The following is a 19,517-nucleotide window of genomic DNA, read 5'->3' on the forward strand; positions in this document are numbered from 1 at the left end:
GCAGATGGCGCTATCTCTTTCAAGCATTGCAAGGTTGCCACATCGTTTATCAACAATGTAGAAATTCAACTAATTGACAAAATAGGATTAAGGGTTAGGTTTTATTTAGGTTATATTTAATAATTTTTCATAAGGATAGGTTAGGTTTTTGTTTAAGAAACGATAATCAACGACAAGTCGCCATGAATCACTATTCAAATTGTCTTTACTGGATTTACTTACTAGGAAACAGGGGGATGAATAATTTGAGATCCCTGGCTCAATAACACCCTCAGCTAACATCTTCTTAATTTTTTCTTCAACAATTTCCATCTTCATTGGATTTAATTGATATGGGGGTCTTCTTACGGGTTCGGTGGAAGTTAACCGAATCTTGTATTCTGTAAGATTAGTTTTGCCTAATTTTTTGGATAACACATCTTTAAATTCATTAAGAACTCCTTCCAACTGGGATTGTTCAAGATGCGATAAGTTATCAGCAACTTCTGTCACGGCGATAGAGTTTACAGGTTCAGAGCACTTTGCTTTCCAATCTTCTTCGAATTTGAATTTGTAATTGGGTTTGAAACCAAAGAAATATCTTCTATTAAACAAGTCAAGTATTAATTTGGAATAACTTATGAAATCACAACCTAAAATCATTGGAAAAGGTACATCATTGGTAATGAAGAATTTGAAATACCAGCTGAAATTTTCTACCTTGATTTTTAGTATTACCGACTCATGAAGCAATAGCTGCGTGTTGTTGGCAGTTGTACAACTAATGTTTTCTTTCTGAGTAATGAGATTTGGAATTTTCGACACTAGGTTATCATAAACCTTTCTTGAAATAATCGAGCGTATGGCTCCAGAATCAATTAAAGCAACAGACCGTATTTTAGGAGACCCTAAATAACAGGAAATAAAAGGAATTACATTATTGCACAAACCTCTAATCTTTCCGTGGGAAGGGTGTCTTTTTTTTCTTGACCTACTAACCCTTTTCTTAGTGCTTTTCTTAACACCATGTCGTCTAGCCCGTTGGATATAACACTGAGGCGAATAGGTGGAATTTTTGTCAGACTGGTTAACTATCATGGAAGCGGTACGTTTTTCTTTTGTTTGTCCTAGTCATATTTTCCGGTTTCTACAATCGCGCGAATAATGACCGATCTTATTACAAGTATAACATTTCACCTCATTGTCACGCTTAGTAAAGGAAACTTGTGTTTGACCTTGGGCATTATTGTTATTTCGAAAACGTGAGTTGTTGGGATTAGAATGACAGAATCGAGCAATATGACCAACTTTCTTACAATAGAAACACCTTTGTTCAAGTTGTTCATTACTCCTACTAGGCGGGTTAGGACCTGACCTATAATTATCGTTCCTAGGCCGTTCAACTCGGTTTCTTTCTTCATCGGCGAAACTCAAGTTTTGAGCTTGTACGCTCATATCAATCAATTCTTTATATGTCTGAGGACGACTATGGAAGATAAGTCTGGATCTTTCGGCAGGATTAAGTCCCGAACAAATGGTATTCACAATTTCACATTCGATTAAATTTAAACGTAATAATTTCGCGGCCTCTTTAATTGATACTATGTAGGCGGACAACGGTTCGCCTGTTCTCTGGAGTCGGTAGAATTCCTCCCTTTCAATGACGGCCAATAATCTTTGCGGCACAAAATATTTTAGAACCTCAGCATGAAACTGATCAAATGTATAATTAGAATTAATAGCAAAATTTATGCGATCGGCTAGAGGTCCTAGAGAGAAAGGTTGAAGGATCTGGAACAATTGTACATCCGGCAAATCGAACTGAGTTGAAATTTTTAATGACAGAGCGATGAATTTCAACAATTTGTCCACGACTAAACCATCAGTGTGTGGCAAATCACGCAATAAATGTTCGATCGGGTTAGGGAGACGATTATAAATCGTATTGAACACCGGTGTATAACCTGATTGAGGTACACTTTGAGGTAGCGCCCTAGTAGACGTGATATTACTGACTGATTGCCTAATCGGAACAAATTGACGGGGGCATTCAATGCGTATACTGTTAGGGTTCAGTCCCAAGCATGAATCAAAAGTTTGAGTTTCTTTCGGTGCGATAACCAATGCAGGTGGAATGTGCTCTGTGTCGCCGTGTTCATTAGAAACTGGTGGTGGGGCGGGGACCTCTACTTTTCCTACATCTACTTTATCTACACCACTTGTCCCCGGGAAATCAAAAAGCGATGGACTTAAGACAGGGGTGGTGAATACTACCGGAGCTGGGGACGGGGCGCGACTTTTGACCTCCTTTTGTACTTGCAACATAACGGGGTAAGCCGCCTCCAGGGTTGCAAGGCGTTTCTGGATTTCGTTAATCAGTTCGGAATCAGACCTCTCCTGAGCATAATGAGACAGGTGAATAATTCTATTCAATACGTGTAAGAATTGGTTCACTATTCGATTGAACGATTCTTTCTTTTCAGCATCGGAACCAGTTTTCAGTTGAGGTAACCACTCATCAATTTTAGCAGTAATTTCATTGATACTCTTTAATTCGAGTCGGGACCTGTCTTCATCATACACCGCGCGATGGATTCTACCACTACCCTCACCGCGTATTTGACGGTATTGTTGTCTCAAATTAGCGACATCACAATCAACATTACTAGACCAACCGAATGAATTGAGTTCGAAAAGTAATTCCCCTTTTAGCAGATAGTTTGGATTGATACTACGCGAATACAAAAGACCAAGATCGAAATTTTTTTCTATGTCCTCTTTGACATCCCAAAAATTAACCTTAACCGGGCTGATGGCCGGGGAACGCGGGCTGGAAGCCATAGTGTTACGATTTCAATCCCTTCGCACAAACTTACAAAAGATTAACCTTATCACAAATTTAGCATTAATTTGGAATCAGTTTCACGTTTTCTAATTTCTCCAACTAATAAATTATTATTCAGGTTTTAAACTAAAATCTCTCAATATTCACTTTCCCTTCTACTATACTATGATGATACTCAAGTACCCGATGCGTGAGACCAGAATACGTACGTTGACATTACAATAATTTCTATCATCATTCACGGAATTACAGAATACAAAAAATTTATTCAGCACTTAGAATCATTTTATTTGCAGTTTCTATAAAAAATGTAGATGGAGGAAAAATGTTGTATACATCACGAGCGAAAAATACTTTTTCCTACAGATACCCTGAAAAGTGACCATTTGTGCACTGATTGCAGGCTGCAAAGAATCACTTTTCCGCACTAGTGCGCAAAGTGAGTACTTTGCGTACTCCAGATTTGCAGCATGACAACGCAAAATAGTTAGTAGGTTATATGGAGCACCAGTGCAGCAAAATCAAATTAAGTTGTGTGCCTGCACTTTTTAAAAGATAATAGATAAGATAATTTTGAATAAAATTTAGAATTTAGAAATAGGCCGACACATCTAGAAAATACCTGAGTCTATACCTAATTCATGCAGGTGAACGGGCTAGAGTCAAGAAAACTTCAATTAATCTTGCCATGCCTGATTTAATAGGTTTATACTATAGAAAATCACTACAATTTGAAATAATTGAAAAATACAAACAGTTTCAATAAACATTGGCAGCTAAAATCGAACAACAGAAACAACAATATCATGTTACTTTGTTGACATTCTTCATCTGATTCGGGGGCGCATTACTATCCCCGTTTAGATAGCAATACGTCACAAAACCAAACAAGATCAGTCATAAAATAACCAATCAATTTCAACATGAAATTACTCAAGAAAGAAAAACCCGTTGAACCCAAATTTCGTCGATAGTAACCCATATAACCCATTTCATAATAATTTTGAATCCCCACTTTTTATTGACATTCTCGAATGAACCTTTGTTTCACTACACTGCACTTTCGTTGGTTTGTACGTTGCTTTATCGTCGGGGTTACAGTACCTTGTTTTTGGCGGTGAGCTTTTACCGGTTGAATTTGGCTTGACGGCGACGTCCTCTTACGTCCCTAGACCTGTCGTCTGAACGGGTGTCTTGAAGCGGTTTTACATAAAGTTGCGGAACCAAAGGGGTGGTAGTACAAGAAGTTGGTTTGGGGACACACATGAACCGCTGTAAATAAATGTATTACAGCATTAATTTCTAACTCTTCCTACAATTCATCAAAAGCTAAAACAGGAGTTATCTATTGATTACAATTAATTAAATTCTCTCATTCTTTGAATCCTCATTTTATATAGATTTTTATCTTTAAACTACTGATTCTTTTTATCAGAATTAATGGATCTTTCTTCACAAATAATTCAAATTGAAATGATGCTAACTTATATGATATTTTTCGTTTGGTTTGCGAAATCAAATATAATTTTTCATATAGTAGCTCGGCTAGTATTGTTGGAAACTTGTGCGCCAGCCAACATTTATTTTATTTATTATTTATGAACTATAGGACGCAATCCAAGTGTAAATAACGGGCATTCGCCCAAAACTGCTCAGAACCTTAATTAAAAATGAACATTCCAGAGTTTATGATTTGATTTACCTACAAATACAAGTCCAAAAACTAGTATCAACTGAAATTATGAATTTATCACCTAATAAAACAAGACACTTTATAACACAATAAAAGAAAAAAATATTGAAAATTTCACTTTAAGGAAAGATAATGTTTGCCTTATAAGATTCATCTTGTGGATAGTTTTTACCTTTAATTAAATAAAATTAGTAGACACATAGAAAATAATTTAAATTGTATTAAAATTTGAACATTCATTAATATTAATTTCCTGGAGAAGAAAAACTTTCTTCTTCATCTATTAAGATTTCTATCATAAAAAATTTACTAAATCATTCAAAAGCCTTAATGACATAAGAAAACAGAGTCTGAAAAATATAAATTAAAAAATGTCATAAACTCAATATGAACAATTCTTAAAAGTTTCATTCCAATTTAAAGGCTATCTTCCTGACTTTCAGCAATACTCTACGATAATATATCTCCAGAAACAATAACTCAAATGTAACGTAACTGAAAACTTTCTATACTTCTGTAGAAAAAAATTTATAAGTATCTTCCATCACTAATAAAATCAAAAGGATTATTCTCAATCAATATTATTAACTTGAAAAATAACAGGCTTAATTAATTCAATACTCTTATGGAAGTTTCAATCAATTAAATTCCCTAAATTATATTTTAACCTTATTTTACGTACCTTAGCGGTTATTTGAAGAAACAATTATTCGTACATGATGAAGAAACACAATTAAACCTTTCAGGACATGGCACTACTAGTAAATTTAAACATTAATAAAAATAAAACTAGCTCCTACATTAACTACTGAAATAAACTTATAAACCTGCCCAAAAAGGGGGAAACATAGTGACTACATCTTTACTCTCGTAGTGCTCCTAGCAAAGTGTCCTCCGGAACGTAATCTGGTCTCTCGACTGGGGAATCCCCACTACTGTATTTAGAAACAGGTCTCCTATTGGGCGAATGGAATCAATTTGACCAATCGTCGCGTGGCTTCTACAGCCTTTGGACCAAATAGTAACTGCAAAATCGGTAGTTTGTTATAATTTCAATGCTTGCTGTTTTCCAACTTATCGCATTTTATGTCGCGACAAGAAGGCTAAGTTTTAGAGATAATTCCATAATCTACATTCCTCGACGACTCGGAGCCACAATTTTTAAATATCTATCATGGGAAACTCGAAGTCATGGCCGTTCATAATAGAGAGAGAAAATAATTTATTTCGCTAACTCACTTACAATAATGGCTCTAGTCTATTGCGTATTAAATTTACTATTATAACTTGGGAAAAGGCCTGAATTAAAGAGAGTGCCCGGCACACTCCCCTTCCTTCCGGTGTGAAACACGCAAAAAGAAATCTAATCAGGATATGTTACCATAGAGGCATTCTGTATGATTTGGAGAGTCGAATTTCTGGATTGATAGTAGGATCCAATTTGAAGCGGGCCCTCTTCAAAAGAAATCTCTTTAATCATTCCGAAATTCAGCAAAATGTATAACTAATTGAGATTTGTGGCAAGAGTCTTTAAAACTGTGGCAAGAGTCAGGACAAAACAATATGGACGTGTCCACCTTTTAAGTAGGTACTAAAGACGGACCGAGTATAATAATCTTGAATACTTCAATCACTTTATTGAGTCCCTGGTTATTTTCTTGGCAAACTCTAACAAGGGAAAACGTTTAAAAGACATCATAGTTTTAATTGGTTCTATGTTACTCTGCTGTTGTAAAATATGAAGTACGTTTGATCATAATAGTAAAGGATGAAACTTTTTCACTCAGCTGAATGTATTGAAATCTAACTATCATTACTATAGAGTTGAGAGTGCAATATATTTTTAACAATATAAAGCAATTCAGTAGGCAATACTATTCTACATCGACTACGATTCAAAGATAATAATGGTTGAAACTGCAACGCTAGCGAGCCATCGGAGAGCAATGACACACGCTTGATGTACATTCCGTAGCTATGAAAATTTCTATCCATTATTGTATTCCAGCAGGAAATCTCTATCACTGAATTATATTAAGTGAACTAAAACGGAAGCAGTTAAACTGAATACACCTATGATAAGATTATAATTGTATTAATCACGGAAGGTAAACTAATAAAGAATAGGGATATCAACAAAATAATATGAAATATAAAGCGAATAGAATATAAAATATGAGGCCTTAGACATTATTCTTATTATTTTATGAATTGGAATATATATTATCTATATGTACTAACTCCTAACTATGTGAATGTATAATTCTTAACTATGAATGGATGAGTATTAAGCTATTGAAAATGGGTATAGTATAGAATATTATGATAAATCGTCTTATGCTAAATAACTTATTATTATTATTATTATTAGAGACATCATTTACATACATAGTATTATGACTGTTGATGACTTCAAAAATTGATCATCACCCGATTTACCAAACAATCAATTATCTACTACCGTGGGAAAACTGTACAATCATTTACCACGAGTATGCAGCCGATCATGAAATAAAATTAAACCTAATTCACCTACCTAAATATATTTAATATTACGAAGTTAATAACATAATTTAATGACTAATCTAGTTGCGCAAGTTATTTACATTCCGGAATTTCTTCTATATACATTATATTGTCACGTAACAAAATCTTTGACTAAACCCTTCATGAACCCGTAATGAATCCTTCTAACAAATACGGTAAATATCTTTATCATAACTCTTTTTCTCTTTTCTCCTTCTCATTCATTAGGAATCATCTCGTTGAGTGTATAGAGACAAGGCTATAGAGTGGCGCCATACTCACAAAAACCTATCCAATTATAACTCACGACAAAAAATCTTGCCTTCAATAGACTGATCTGTATCCTGGTCGGATCTTTTTTCAACATAACTCAAGTAGTCATCTTTCAAATTGCTGTTTATGGTGGTTTCAACCGTTGAACATTTTTATTTGAGAGACATGAGCTTTTTGTACAAAATTTTGGGTGGCGGGGTCGTGTAACGATACGGTAACCGGAGAAAACCAGTCCTTAATAACGAACGGTCCCTTCCACCTGTAACTGAGTTTGCTAGAAATCTTATTAACGGCGCTGGATTGTACATGTGCTTGTAATAATACCAAATCACCCGTTTTGAAAGGTACATCGACACGACGCCGATCATATCTCTCCTTCACTCTCGTATGTGCTCGAAGTAGATTATTTCGAGCCTTCCTCCAAATCTGAACTGTTCCCGAATTTAGTCGTTCGGGGAAAATCTCATCCAACTTCCATGCATTAAGCAATGGGTGATTGGGACTATACCTAAACATAAGTGAAAAAGGGGTACACCCTGTGCTATCATGTGAAGCCAGGTTGAAGGCCAATGGCAGCCAGCTTAGGCAGTCATGCCATCTGGTTTGCGATTCTGCGTGAAAAGCAATCAGAGCGCTTTTCAAGTTTCGGTTCACGCGTTCAGCTACATTGGGGCAGGGGTAATAAGGGGGCGTTGTGATATGTTGGATTCCTAATTGGAAACAAAAATTTCTAAACAACGTCGAAGTGAAGATGGTCGCATTATCTGTCACCAGTCTTCTAGGCACAGAAAAATTAACAAAGATTGATTTCAGTGCTCTAATTACGGCTGCAGTATTTCCTTTTCTAAGTGGTATTAACCAACAAAACTTAGTAAACGAATCAACGCAAGATAGAATCTGAGTATATCCCTCAGTAGTTTTGACTAACGGGCCTACTAAATCACAATAGAAACGAGCTAATGGTTCATTGTCAACTCTAGAAGCAAGAAAACCATAATTTTGTTTAGTGGAAGGTTTACTACGTCCACAAATATCACATGACTTTACAAGTTGGGCAATATCCTTTCTAAGTCCGGGCCAATAAAAATGTTCTAGAATCTTATGTGTGGTCTTTGCAAGGCCCAAGTGTCCACCAATGGAGGTCTCATGATAATACTTGAATACAAGGGGGATGAGAATTCTAGGAACTACTATCTTCAGCTGATCGCTAGTCCTAACTTCAGTAACTAGAACACCTTTCCGTAAACTGTACGGGAATTGTTCTTCATTCTTATCAATTTTTTCGAGAATATCTTTACAAAAGGGGTCATTGTCTTGATGAACTCTAATATCGGTGAAGACTAGAGGGAAATCAGACAACTTCAACGAATTCACCATACTAAACAAGGTTCGACTTCAAATTTTGAACTTTCTGGAGTTTCTTCGGTACTAATTTCATCCTGATACATTCTTGAAAGGCAATCGGCCACTACATTTAATCGCCCGGGTATGTGGGTGACTTCGAATTGGTAGGTTAACAATTTCAAAATCCATCTGCCAATTCTTCCCGTATTTTTGGGGTTATTGAGCATCCAAGTTAGAGCAGAATTATCAGTCAATAATTTAAATTTGGAATGTTGAAGGTACAATCTAAATTTTTCCATCCCGTAAATCGCCGCTAGACATTCAAGCTCGTAGGTTGAATATTTGCACTCCTGTTGACTCAGTTTCTTTGAGGCATAAGCAATAGGGTGAAAAATACCGTCAAATTCCTGAGAAAGTACAGCAGATATGGCCGTTGAAGAGGCATCCGTTTGGAGAACAAATTGCTTAGAGAAATCGGCCGTCTTCAAAATAGGAGGACAAGATATGGCCTTTTTCAACCCTTGAAAGGCTTGCTCATGAGTTTCATCCCAAATAAATTTACAATTTTTTTTTCGAAGATCATTGAGCGGTGCGGCGATCTCAGCGTATCTAGGGATAAATTTATGAAAGTAGCCCACCATCCCGATGAAACGAGCGATAGCTTTTTGATTTTTGGGAGTAGGAAATTCACGAATATTCTTGGTGCGAGAAGGATCAATAGAAATACCATCTTGGTTGATCAGGTGACCCAAAAACGAAATCTGTTTTTTTGCAAATAGAGCCTTTTCCGGATTGACGGTGAAACCAGCTTCACGTAAGCGGAGCAGTACGGCCTCAATATGTGCCAGGTGTGAATCAAAATCTTTAGAGTAGATAACTATATCGTCCAAATAATGAAAAACAAACTTATATTTCACATCTCCAAACAGTCGGTCTAATACCGAAGAAAGTGCTTGTGCACCGGTAGCCAGCCCGAACGGAATACGCTTGAATTGATAAGTATTTCGCATAGTACAAAACGTAGTTAAGTGTCTACTTTCTTTAGCAAGGGGGATTTGATAATACGCTTGATTCAAATCCAGTACTGAGAAGTATTTAGCACCATTGAAAAAGTGGAAGCAATTTTCGATGTTTGGTAATGGGACTGAATCTAACGACACCTTTTTGTTTAAGAAACGATAATCAACGACAAGTCGCCATGAATCACTATTCAAATTGTCTTTACTGGATTTACTTACTAGGAAACAGGGGGATGAATAATTTGAGATCCCTGGCTCAATAACACCCTCAGCTAACATCTTCTTAATTTTTTCTTCAACAATTTCCATCTTCATTGGATTTAATTGATATGGGGGTCTTCTTACGGGTTCGGTGGAAGTTAACCGAATCTTGTATTCTGTAAGATTAGTTTTGCCTAATTTTTTGGATAACACATCTTTAAATTCATTAAGAACTCCTTCCAACTGGGATTGTTCAAGATGCGATAAGTTATCAGCAACTTCTGTCACGGCGATAGAGTTTACAGGTTCAGAGCACTTTGCTTTCCAATCTTCTTCGAATTTGAATTTGTAATTGGGTTTGAAACCAAAGAAATATCTTCTATTAAACAAGTCAAGTATTAATTTGGAATAACTTATGAAATCACAACCTAAAATCATTGGAAAAGGTACATCATTGGTAATGAAGAATTTGAAATACCAGCTGAAATTTTCTACCTTGATTTTTAGTATTACCGACTCATGAAGCAATAGCTGCGTGTTGTTGGCAGTTGTACAACTAATGTTTTCTTTCTGAGTAATGAGATTTGGAATTTTCGACACTAGGTTATCATAAACCTTTCTTGAAATAATCGAGCGTATGGCTCCAGAATCAATTAAAGCAACAGACCGTATTTTAGGAGACCCTAAATAACAGGAAATAAAAGGAATTACATTATTGCACAAACCTCTAATCTTTCCGTGGGAAGGGTGTCTTTTTTTTCTTGACCTACTAACCCTTTTCTTAGTGCTTTTCTTAACACCATGTCGTCTAGCCCGTTGGATATAACACTGAGGCGAATAGGTGGAATTTTTGTCAGACTGGTTAACTATCATGGAAGCGGTACGTTTTTCTTTTGTTTGTCCTAGTCATATTTTCCGGTTTCTACAATCGCGCGAATAATGACCGATCTTATTACAAGTATAACATTTCACCTCATTGTCACGCTTAGTAAAGGAAACTTGTGTTTGACCTTGGGCATTATTGTTATTTCGAAAACGTGAGTTGTTGGGATTAGAATGACAGAATCGAGCAATATGACCAACTTTCTTACAATAGAAACACCTTTGTTCAAGTTGTTCATTACTCCTACTAGGCGGGTTAGGACCTGACCTATAATTATCGTTCCTAGGCCGTTCAACTCGGTTTCTTTCTTCATCGGCGAAACTCAAGTTTTGAGCTTGTACGCTCATATCAATCAATTCTTTATATGTCTGAGGACGACTATGGAAGATAAGTCTGGATCTTTCGGCAGGATTAAGTCCCGAACAAATGGTATTCACAATTTCACATTCGATTAAATTTAAACGTAATAATTTCGCGGCCTCTTTAATTGATACTATGTAGGCGGACAACGGTTCGCCTGTTCTCTGGAGTCGGTAGAATTCCTCCCTTTCAATGACGGCCAATAATCTTTGCGGCACAAAATATTTTAGAACCTCAGCATGAAACTGATCAAATGTATAATTAGAATTAATAGCAAAATTTATGCGATCGGCTAGAGGTCCTAGAGAGAAAGGTTGAAGGATCTGGAACAATTGTACATCCGGCAAATCGAACTGAGTTGAAATTTTTAATGACAGAGCGATGAATTTCAACAATTTGTCCACGACTAAACCATCAGTGTGTGGCAAATCACGCAATAAATGTTCGATCGGGTTAGGGAGACGATTATAAATCGTATTGAACACCGGTGTATAGCCTGATTGAGGTACACTTTGAGGTAGCGCCCTAGTAGACGTGATATTACTGACTGATTGCCTAATCGGAACAAATTGACGGGGGCATTCAATGCGTATACTGTTAGGGTTCAGTCCCAAGCATGAATCAAAAGTTTGAGTTTCTTTCGGTGCGATAACCAATGCAGGTGGAATGTGCTCTGTGTCGCCGTGTTCATTAGAAACTGGTGGTGGGGCGGGGACCTCTACTTTTCCTACATCTACTTTATCTACACCACTTGTCCCCGGGAAATCAAAAAGCGATGGACTTAAGACAGGGGTGGTGAATACTACCGGAGCTGGGGACGGGGCGCGACTTTTGACCTCCTTTTGTACTTGCAACATAACGGGGTAAGCCGCCTCCAGGGTTGCAAGGCGTTTCTGGATTTCGTTAATCAGTTCGGAATCAGACCTCTCCTGAGCATAATGAGACAGGTGAATAATTCTATTCAATACGTGTAAGAATTGGTTCACTATTCGATTGAACGATTCTTTCTTTTCAGCATCGGAACCAGTTTTCAGTTGAGGTAACCACTCATCAATTTTAGCAGTAATTTCATTGATACTCTTTAATTCGAGTCGGGACCTGTCTTCATCATACACCGCGCGATGGATTCTACCACTACCCTCACCGCGTATTTGACGGTATTGTTGTCTCAAATTAGCGACATCACAATCAACATTACTAGACCAACCGAATGAATTGAGTTCGAAAAGTAATTCCCCTTTTAGCAGATAGTTTGGATTGATACTACGCGAATACAAAAGACCAAGATCGAAATTTTTTTCTATGTCCTCTTTGACATCCCAAAAATTAACCTTAACCGGGCTGATGGCCGGGGAACGCGGGCTGGAAGCCATAGTGTTACGATTTCAATCCCTTCGCACAAACTTACAAAAGATTAACCTTATCACAAATTTAGCATTAATTTGGAATCAGTTTCACGTTTTCTAATTTCTCCAACTAATAAATTATTATTCAGGTTTTAAACTAAAATCTCTCAATATTCACTTTCCCTTCTACTATACTATGATGATACTCAAGTACCCGATGCGTGAGACCAGAATACGTACGTTGACATTACAATAATTTCTATCATCATTCACGGAATTACAGAATACAAAAAATTTATTCAGCACTTAGAATCAGTTTTTTCTCACATGTCCTAGTTTCTTCTACTCATTTTTGATACTTGACTTTATCTTTAAGCACTTCAAAAGATTATCATTTTAATGGTTTAACATAACTGAATAACTTTCCTGTTTCATCTACAATTATTTAAACTTCAGAAAAATTGGAGTAGCAACAATAAATTATTCATTCAACTCCAAACCCAAAATATTGACAGTTAACACGTTCACAGAATGAATTATTAAGTATAGACTCAGAAAAATTGATCTAGTATTATTAGAGTAAGTTATGAAAAATTTAATTTTTTAGAAAATTTGAATTCCAGAGATTTAAATATCTCTAGACAGCAGAGTCGGCGCAGTTGTGTGCCTAAGAAGATAATTTTGAATAAAATTTAGAATTTAGAAATAGGCCGACACATCTAGAAAATACCTGAGTCTATACCTAATTCATGCAGGTGAACGGGCTAGAGTCAAGAAAACTTCAATTAATCTTGCCATGCCTGATTTAATAGGTTTATACTCAATCAATATTATTAACTTGAAAAATAACAGGCTTAATTAATTCAATACTCTTATGGAAGTTTCAATCAATTAAATTCCCTAAATTATATTTTAACCTTATTTTACGTACCTTAGCGGTTATTTGAAGAAACAATTATTCGTACATGATGAAGAAACACAATTAAACCTTTCAGGACATGGCACTACTAGTAAATTTAAACATTAATAAAAAATAAAACTAGCTCCTACATTAACTACTGAAATAAACTTATAAACCTGCCCAAAAAGGGGGAAACATAGTGACTACATCTTTACTCTCGTAGTGCTCCTAGCAAAGTGTCCTCCGGAACGTAATCTGGTCTCTCGACTGGGGAATCCCCACTACTGTATTTAGAAACAGGTCTCCTATTGGGCGAATGGAATCAATTTGACCAATCGTCGCGTGGCTTCTACAGCCTTTGGACCAAATAGTAACTGCAAAATCGGTAGTTTGTTATAATTTCAATGCTTGCTGTTTTCCAACTTATCGCATTTTATGTCGCGACAAGAAGGCTAAGTTTTAGAGATAATTCCATAATCTACATTCCTCGACGACTCGGAGCCACAATTTTTAAATATCTATCATGGGAAACTCGAAGTCATGGCCGTTCATAATAGAGAGAGAAAATAATTTATTTCGCTAACTCACTTACAATAATGGCTCTAGTCTATTGCGTATTAAATTTACTATTATAACTTGGGAAAAGGCCTGAATTAAAGAGAGTGCCCGGCACAAGCTGTTCCCTATATGTCTGACAACATCAGCATATCTGACTCATTGTAAATGTATTTCATGTTACTTTGATAGTAATCAAAACCTAATAGGCTGGCTACAACAGCAGCTGTTCCTTATATGTCCGACAACATCAGCATATCTGATTCATTGTAAATGTATTTCATGTTACGTGTTTAGTATTGGGGTCATGTAAAAAGCATTGGTAAGATAGGCGTTTGATTACAAGTTTCCATTCTGTATCTATTCTGTGACAGAGTTCTCCTACTTTGTGCGTTGACTCTGTTGAGTAATAAAGACAGGATAAAATAAAATGGTAAAGTCAAATATTAGGCTGCATTTTAATACTTAATTTTAAATTTTCTATGGATTGATAAAATCAAGTAAGTTACTTAAAAAGTTCATTACAAGTTTATTCTTTGAACAAATTTATTCAAAATAGCCCAATAAACTTTAATCGTTTATTCATTTTAAATGGCATTGTTTTTGTATTTGTCTTAAATTTCAGCATTATTCAAAATGCACCTATAGGCTATTATTATAGGTGGTATAATGGTGCTAAATTTGATATTTTTTACATTAATAATTCGGAACTGTAACAAGGTTCAGACTTTTGATCATAAATATTGCTAATTTGCTACTTATTATGCAATTTAGTTTTATAATTGAGGTCAAAGTTCAAAATTGTCTTAAACTTTTCCCCGAACTATCCATGAGAAACAGCAGTCGCTCCACAGAATATATACAGAATGGAAACTTGTAATCAAACGCCTATCTTACCAATGCTTTTTACATGACCCCAATACTAAACACGTCACGTGACCTTGGGAAGTTCCAATCCTGGTCTTCTGATTGGCTCGTGGCAGTGAACGAGATCAATTGATCCGGATCATTAAAGTGATCCGAACCTACCATCGATACTATCACAATGCGGCGCTTCCTAACAAGATGGCGGATTTTGGCGTCAAGGTATAGCCAAGTTTCCGTACTGTATGTATACTGTGGTCGCTCAATGCTCATCGGCAGACCGACCAGACTTTGGCCTTGAAGAAGAGCAGCTATGTTGATAATTATGTAAAAACTTTTGTCTAATTCTGATGTAATTTGCTGCTGCAAAGTGCAAAAATGTATTATTTGATATGTGGTATAGGCCTAGGTTGTAATTTTGTATAGTTCTAGTGTGTTGACTGCTGAGATAATTGAAAAAGGTAATTAGAAAAGATAAAGGTTAATTAGAATCAAATAAAAATGTAGTATAAGTTGTAAGGCTAACGTTACTAATTACGGCACATTTGTATCTCAACTATTTTTGAAGATATAGATTCATTTTTTTTAAATGAGAGAGGAAGGAAAAATAGGTATCGCTAGCTAAATAATAATAATTATAATCGATGAAATTTAATATCAATACTGTATTAATAACAAATATTAAATTTTGCATAACCTATAATGTTTTTTACTATAGTGAGGTCCACGTTATAATGGCAGTGGATAGAGATAGAATAATAGCGATGCCGATTCTCTGCATTAATTAATTATATTTCTACACTGTCACAAACATAATTGGCATCGATGTGGACCTTGAAAAGGATAGTACCACCGGCTTTATTGAATGATAGACAAGGATAGCAAAACCAAACTTGATCAAATACTGTCTCATTTCTCATAACAACGTGGACCTCACTGTAGCACCTGAGTTGTAGAGTTATAGAGGTGTTGCTGTATTCTCGAGGTCACAAGTTTGAAGCATGCTAAACAGTTGTCATCGGTTTTTGCAATTGCTCGATGAGAAAGAATCCGTTGGTCACTTGTTCGATTACTGATTCAAGAGTCCAATATTCATTTTAGACTAATATTATTTTTTAAAAACTTCAATCTGACTTTTTTTTCAATTCTAATTCAATCAAAATTTTTTCCCCAATTACAATTATTTTTTTTGAAAAAATTGGTAATTCCAGTGGGTACTAAAATTGTGAAGTCTCATCTAGGTATTGATAATTGAAGTTGATAGGAAATCTGAAAAATATAAAAAAAGTGCCGGTTTATGCCTGAAAAATGTTTAGAATATTTCTATATGGAGCTAACCATCTCTGCTGACCACATTTTCTTCTGTATCTAATGCTAGGTCTATTGATGAAACCTTACCTACCAAAGTTTGATGTGACTACCAAACCTTACCTGATGAAACTGAGGCTTGCTCAGTCTTTATCTGCTAAGGCTTGGTTAGGCTTTGTTAGATTATGCTATGCTTGGTTAGAGAAAAGTTAGGCTAGGCTGCATTTGTTATTTTGAGTTAGGCTTTGTTAGATTTGGGATAATAAAACTTAGGTTAGGAAGGTTTAGGTTGGAAAAGGTTTGGTTAGGGGAAGCTTTGGTTAGTGAAAGCTTAGGTTTAGAAAAGTTTAGGTTAGGAGAAGCTACGGATAGGAAAAGCTTAGGTTAGGAAAAGTATTGGTTAGGGAAAGCTTAGGTTAGGAAAAGTTTTAGGTTAGGAAAAACTTAGGCTAGGAGAAGCTAAAGTTAGGAAAAGCTCAGATTAGATAAAGCATAGGTTGGGAGAGATTTGATCTTGGCTCAGGATCAGTAAGCTTTGGTCGTACTTGGTCAGGTTTGCAATTATTTGACTTGATTCAATTAAAATTTATCGTTCTCATAAGAAAATGTGATTATAGGTATAGGTTTGTACCTTGTTCACCGCTTTTCAACTCCCAGTTCTGAACTAGAAAGTTCTTTCCATAGGTACTCCAAGGCTTCTTATCTCTACCTTTTGAAAAACCTCTTGAATCCTATCTCAATGTTCAATTATTCTATTCAATCATCTTAATTACTAGAAACGTAAATGACTTGAGAATGGTTTAATTGAAATCGTCCTCAATAATAATACTATTTGGCAAATTTGAAGTCACCAAGAATTATTAAAAATACAAATGATACCAAACATTTCAATTTTTTCATTTCAAAAATATCGCTAATTTTTGTAGTGTTTCAGTTAACTATAACAACTCTTTTGTTAAATTATGAAAACTTCCTAGAATAATAATTATCTTATTCATATTTCATCAAGTAGTAATCAATTATATGATATTTCAATGTTCAGGTTTGCCTGCAGTTACTCTTCAATCACTTTCGAAGAAGTTGAATTGATGCCTACATTCGTTCGAGCAAACACTTATTTTGAAATCTTCAACTATAGTGAGGTCCACGTTTTTTAATGGCAGTAATTGATCAACATTTGTGTTGCTATCCTTATCTATCATTCGACAAAACAGATAGCACTATCCTTTTCTAGCTTCGCAACGTTGCCAAGTCTGTTATTAGCTATGTAGGAATGTAATTAATCAAGGCAGAAAAACGGCAACACTGTTTTCCTATCTTTATCCACTGTCATTATAACGTGGACCTCACTATAGGCCGTATCTCAGTCAGCTGTTGCATTGGCTTCTTACTTCATTGTTAACATAACCTCATTCTTCATTGTTGAGTCCCACTTCAGAAATTCAAACTTGTTTTTTTAATGTTTAAATTAGTCTTTCAGGATAAAATTTATATCAACGACACCTATTTTTTCTTCCTCTTCAAATTAAAAAAAACTTTAAAAATAGTTGAGATACAATTGTGCCATAATTAGTCACATACCCTTTCAGGTGCTTTTATATTATAATTAGAAAGCATAAAAATGCACATCTAGTGATTTGATAAGGTAAATGAACAGATTAAAACTACTTGATTTTCTTCTGGAATCTTGTTGGACACCAGGCTTTTTGCCGCTTTTATGAAGATCGCTGTTTCCGGCATACCAAGAAGCATCCACAATGTTCCTCAGCTTTTTGTTCTGCAATCGTTGTATGACATTGATGTTGCTGTCTTAAGGCAAATCAGCATAGAAAAAAATTGTGATTCTAGCCTTATAGATAGCAGCACTGTTGGGGTCAAATTACTTCATGTGATTACTCACTTATTTTTAGTCCAATATGAAAGACCAAAACTGTTTTGCAATCAGCTTAAAGGTTTGAAACTCGCTACCATATGCCAATTTTTTTCCCTCAATTTGAATAAGTTTTTACAATTGATAATTTTTATATTAAGAAAAAATTAAGTAATGCAGGTAGTCATTTTAAAGGCAAATTTTTTTCAAGAATTTTAAAATTAATTTCAAACAAATCGGTTGAACAGTTCTGCCGGAAGCGCATTTTTAATTCCAATGCAATGTTCAATTGGATTGTATTGCTCACGCGGTCAGAACAGTAGCACACGGTCAGTTCACAGCCCAACGCATTGATTGAGCGCCTTCTCACTCTATTTCCAGAGCTTTCTTTCTTTGGAGCTGTAGTCAGTAACCATATCGTGGTTATTGTTGTGGGAGTGAGTGATTGACAAAGTTTGCAATTCACTTGATACATTTTTACTTTCCTTGCCCTATTACCATAGGTAAGGAAAGTATTGCTTTCCAAAAAAATTTTAAGGTACCCTAATTTCATGTTTTCTATACATTTCATCACTTTCCTTACCCTATTACCATAGGTAAGGAAAGTATTGCTTTCCAAAAAAATTTAAGGTACCCCAATTTCATGTTTTCTATACGTTTCAAGGTCCCCTGAGTCCAAAAACATGATTTTTGGGTGTTGGTCTTCTGTGTATGAGGGTGTGTGTGTGTGTGTGTGTGTATGTGTGTGTGTGTGTGTGTGTGAACATGATAGCTCCATTCTTAATTAACCGATTGATTTGAAATTTTAAACTCAAGGTCCTTATACCATGAGGATCCAACAATAAGAAATTCAATAAAATTCAATTCAAAATGGTGGATAATGGCTAAAAAGCCATGTTTTTTACGATTTTCTCAAAAATGACTTGACCGATTTTTTCAAATTCATACCCTGTATAGTTATATATAAGCTCTATTAACTAGCATGAGTCTCCTCCCTAAGAAACTAACATGGGGTCCACACCATCCTTGAGAAATTTACTTTGTAACCTCCTTCTCGTGCTTGAGGTAGGTGGGTAGAGCAGTTTATTCAAAAGAACACACGTCGATTTTTTATTTGTAGAACAGCTGTTTTGACAACTTTTAAAAAATCCTCAAATTTCATAATTCAAACAAAGGAAAATGTACTCTGAGCACAATCGCAATAGTATAATCGTAGTTTTAGTTATTTAGCCACCAATCGGCATAATGTTATTCCCTAAATAAATTATCCTCGTTAATGAGGCTTATAGATCAATGAGCAAGGAAAGTTGTGTGAGTGTACCACACCAGATTTTTTTCTATCTGAATAAGTTTTTACAATTGATAACTTTTATAATAATAAGTAAAAATTTAAGTAATGCAGGTAGTTATTTTAAAGGCAAATTTTTTTTAAAGAATTTAAAATTTAATTTCAAACAAATCGGTTGAACGGTTCTGTTGAAAGCGCGTTTTTAGTTCCAATGCATTGTTCAATTGCAGTGTATTGTTCACACAGTCAGAACAGTAGCACA

The 19,517-nt window shown here is 35.5% G+C and overlaps 1 protein-coding gene across 2 annotated transcripts in view; it reads left to right on the forward strand.

Moving 5' to 3' along the window:
• The first annotated feature begins 14,305 nt into the window (after window positions 1–14,305).
• LOC111060607 overlaps window positions 14,306–19,517 on the forward strand; it is a 67,492-nt gene continuing 62,280 nt past the window's right edge. Inside the window, exon 1 of one of the 2 annotated variants that reach the window (XM_039420710.1) lies at window positions 14,306–14,425. The gene's annotated coding sequence lies outside the window, so the exon portion shown is untranslated. Of the gene's footprint in view, window positions 14,426–15,052; window positions 15,251–19,517 lie in introns of those variants that run through there. The other variant, XM_022348281.2, reaches the window with a different exon arrangement.

This window comes from Nilaparvata lugens, chromosome 1, assembly GCF_014356525.2.
Source record: "Nilaparvata lugens isolate BPH chromosome 1, ASM1435652v1, whole genome shotgun sequence".
In the NCBI taxonomy this organism is placed as follows: domain Eukaryota; kingdom Metazoa; phylum Arthropoda; class Insecta; order Hemiptera; family Delphacidae; genus Nilaparvata; species Nilaparvata lugens.